This window comes from Cephus cinctus, unplaced genomic scaffold (assembly GCF_000341935.2).
Source record: "Cephus cinctus unplaced genomic scaffold, Ccin1 Ccin1_scaffold0205, whole genome shotgun sequence".
Taxonomy (NCBI): domain Eukaryota; kingdom Metazoa; phylum Arthropoda; class Insecta; order Hymenoptera; family Cephidae; genus Cephus; species Cephus cinctus.
In genome coordinates this window covers 175,069-179,626 of record NW_014332924.1, presented here as the reverse complement: position 1 = coordinate 179,626, position 4,558 = coordinate 175,069, and positions in this window count along the sequence as shown.

Sequence of the window (4,558 nt, the reverse complement as noted above, 5' to 3'; positions counted from 1 at the left end):
CCCCCCCAACAGGAATGAACAAATAGGCCATGCTTTGGCTAAACTTAGCAGACAAAAATATTTGTTGTCAAAAATTATTGTTTTAAAAATATTTTTGTTAATTTACGAACTTACTCAGATTAAATCCTAGAAACATTTTTAATGTATAAGTCCCATTTATTTTAGAAGTGCATTATGATATATCCAAATGAAAAAAAAACTGCAATACAGAGTGCAATTTGAAAGGAGCATAAATTCGACTCTCTGTATAATCACACACACCGGAATCTAACAGGTGATAATTAGCATCGAGAGAGCCATATTAAGGAAAGCACTCACTTCACCGTAATAGGCCGAGCATTCGACGGATCCTGGGTAACACGCCCACCGAGACGCAGACGTCAGTTAATCTTATGGAGATATTTAAGAGTTCGGTTTCTAGCCAACCATCCTGTATACCTACATATATTGTTTCACCGAAAGAAATCATAATATATTTCACATAATAGAGTACCCTCGACGAAGATGGTCAATTAGTGTAAAAAGTCAATTTTTTCTAAACCACCTCACTTATCTGAAAGCACATAGGTGGTTTTTCCTAGAAGGAACAGAACATGTAAAATTCCAAAATACTAAACGCAATTTAATAAGGCACGAGAGATCGTATAGGCCTAAGCTCTGGATCCAGGATCCAGCAGTCTAATCTACTGCCCCGTATATTTCGACCAAATACTATAACTCAGGACTCATAGCGTCACTCAATCTTCATAACTCTATGCTATTCCTTCTCCATTTCTCGTACTTTCTCATATATCTTTCTAACTCTTATAATCGAAACTACAGACTTGGCATCTCGCTATTGAACAGCTGCACCGTAACTAACGTTTTTTGATTGCTGATTCGGTAAGGTACTCTAGTAACGCGCCGGACTGTTACCACTACGGCCAATCGCATTCATGCGATCCCTGATTTCGCTAGATTCGCCCTCGACTTTCGATTATTCCCTCAACCCTGAAAAAATAGATCCTGGCATCTGTGACTCTTCTGGGAAATTGCAGTGTCTTTTCGTGAAGTGAGAATCTCATCCACCTCAAGTCCTACATTGCGCGGTTTCGTACGACCACTGCAACCTCCGAATGCTCTCAGAATCTTGCAAATATTCTTAGCGTCTATCTAAGTTGACGGCTTTCCTCAGTATTGCTCCCCGGCCTTCGCGGTACATCCTACACTGTCCTGACTAGAAATTTGATCGGGCATGCCCGAAGTACTATCAGGACCCGATCTGGCAGAGTTAAGACATGTCTCATTAATACATGCCTCGTGTGATCTGATCGGGTTCGAATCAGGATTGCCTGATATCTACGAAAATAAAGACCTGTAAAGCATGCCTAGCCAGGTCTTGATAAGGATCATATGAGGATCATTTCCCTTTGCCCGATTACAGAAATAGTGTCAAAAACCGTAAAGCCTTATATGGATCTTACAATGAACGTATACATTTTCCCGACCAGATCCTGCTGTAATCACACCCCACATAGCATGAGATATTCTTTGTATATTCGTTTTAGGTTCATAATGTGAAAAATATATGTTGTATATTCTATGGATATGTTTTCTGCACACATCTATGTATATATGTCGGATATAGTAATAGAGTAGGACCCAGCAGCGGCAGTAGTGGGGGTGTCGAAGTCCAGAAGGGTCTAGAAGGACCAAGGAGTGGGGAGGGGAGAAGAGTGGGGACGTCGTCGAGACAGTAGTAGAAGAAAAAAGGCGAGCGGGTAGTGAGTGTGTGCTGAAAATAAGAGAAAAACGAGAAGGAGATACGTCGTAGTATTCTTTGACGCTCAATGTTATTTGTTCCTTTAATAAAGAAAAATTAGATTTTACAAGAAAATAACTGCTTGTATTATTCAATCCCTACATATACATGCATAAATGTCCAGAATACATTATATGTACACTGGACCTCAATAATAGTGTCAGCGGTGAGGTAAGAGAGAAGATTGGGCGGTGGCTGCTCACGTATCTTAGCTTGTGCGTGCAACGCAGAAAGCACTACGGTACGATCGAGACGCCGGGGTGTCGTTCGGTGCATCCTTGTTGCACAGCACGAGTGTAAGCGAGACGGCAACAAGGCCCCTCATGCGCAATAGGGAGCTTGAAGCAAAATATCCTAATCTAAAGTAATATGGCGAGAACAAAGGGATATAGGTCTAGTCATATTTATGAAATCCAAACTTCTAGCCGTTTCCATTGAACTACTTCATAGTTACTACTCCTCGATCTCCAACTCTGTGAAAGATGGTCATCGCTTATTTGACTTACGAGCCACCTCCTTTTGAGAAGACATTTTCTACTTCAAAGACATCTCTCCGGATCAACCTTCTACAACAATCAATAGCGTCAAGTCGGAAGCACCAAGCATAGCTTCCCCCCATGAAAATAACTTACATTCTAATTCACTAGTGTCAACAAGGACTGATACAGGGAAAATCTCTCTCGAACGTACATCTCCCTTATTTATTATAATAAATTTCTGATGGATGACTAATGCTATGATGTCGTCTAACCTATCATAGAGTTAAATAAAATCTATAAAATCGATTTAAACAGTTAATTCTGAAGTTACTTCTAAAGTAAATTCTTTAGTGAAAAATCTATAAAATGTCAATTATTAAAATGTTTCGCTCAACTTATACCTTCTGAAATAGATCATTCATCTTATAATCTGTCGCGGTTCAGTCACTAGAATTTGCTATTTAGCTGATCCTTAACTGTTAGAAATATTGTCGAAGTCGTGAGCAGACCCATACGATCTCTCTCATCTATTTTAGTTAGCGCCATTTTGTATTCAATCTATTATCCTCGCCTTGATTAGCCATTTTCGCACAGAGTGCCATAAATTCTACTTAGGTACAACGCCACTAGGGTTATTCTGCTGAGTAATACCCAATCGCGCACGAATCCCATTGGACACAAGTCCGAAACTCTTCCTCTCGAACGATCTTTCATCGGCCATACAAAGATATTATAAGTTATCTTTATTTAACGGAGCCTTTTCAAACATTAAATACTCTGTTTAGTCGAGCTCGCTCGCCGAGAATATATTTATCCACTAATCCACCCAGTCCCTGAAGTTTGGAAATTTTACTCTATCCTAACCCTACCTAACCAAACATAACCAAAACTAATTTAAATTTATATATAATATACTATAATATATCATTCGCACTTAATTCTATTGCATCTATTCAAAAATTGACAGCATTTGAAGTAAAAAGTCATTTATGTCCAATTGGTTCTGTGCGCAACTGGGCCTCCCCCGTCCCCGTCCCATTCTGCTAGGACAAGCATATCCTCTGCTCCTCAAGAGAGGACAGATGATAGATATAGAGATAGATTTCATACAGAAATATGAAATAGCAAATTTAAGACACACTTCTAACAAACTTATTCTACATTACCGACATTTATATTGACACTAATAATTTTCAAAATAACAAAGACTGTTATTGGACATTGTTATTTTAAAAAATTACCTGATTTTATATTATACAATTCTGTGTCACCTAAGTTCTTATAATTGCCAGCCCCGAGTACTTCAATTTCGTACACTTATTAGGAGCGTGCGAAATTGCACTATCGAAAGCATTACAATATATAAACGTATATCAGCCTGCATATTTTTACGTGATTTATTAACGACGTACTCGGGATCGAAAGCTCCATTGATAAAAGTCACGAACTTTTATTTTGACTAGTGAAATTCGAATTTAATATAGACGAACTCTTACCTAATGACTATTATATTAGTTATCGAGTCCTCAGTGCTTATCTGTGCTTATCTTTCTGTTTAAGAAAAGAGATCCGAAATTATCTGTACGATCTTTTCATATTTCCCTCGGAATGCGATAGGTGGAATACTACGGCGTAAGCGAGTAATCTGGTAATACATATTAGGCGGCTGAATTCATTTGGAATATCATTCTCTTCCGTTGCGCTGTCCACACGTAACCTAATTTCGATATAAATTAGAGCGATCAAGTCGTTAAACACCCTTTAAAAATTACTACCATAATTTGTTTGTAAATACCGCCTACGATTAGTTTAATCTAGCTTAGATAGCCTCAGTCTTAGAGTTAATTTCTAATTGTACTGGCATTATTGTACTATGGGAACTGACAATAAGATCTTCCTATATCTAGAATAGGTAATGCATTTAGGTTACATGTACTTAGGGGACTCTGGTCTCATTAGGCAATAAAGAAACTCACTCAAAAACTCTTCCTATTGTGTTGTTTTTCAATAACAAAAGTAGATATAATAAATACGATAAAAACAACCTTAACAAGAAAAGCGAAAAATGGAGAATGAATAAAGTTACTAGCTTGGCAGTTGATCGTCTAGTATGTTCAGACACAAAACTATCTATCAGCAAACAGAACAGTGAAAGAAAGTAGGTCGTTCATAAGGAATGTTTATTTTCGTAGTTGTTGAATGATTTCAACCACTAAATCTTATGAAAACTTTAAAGTTCCGGTGGTATCATTTGCGTGTTTCCAGAACCTCTCCATCG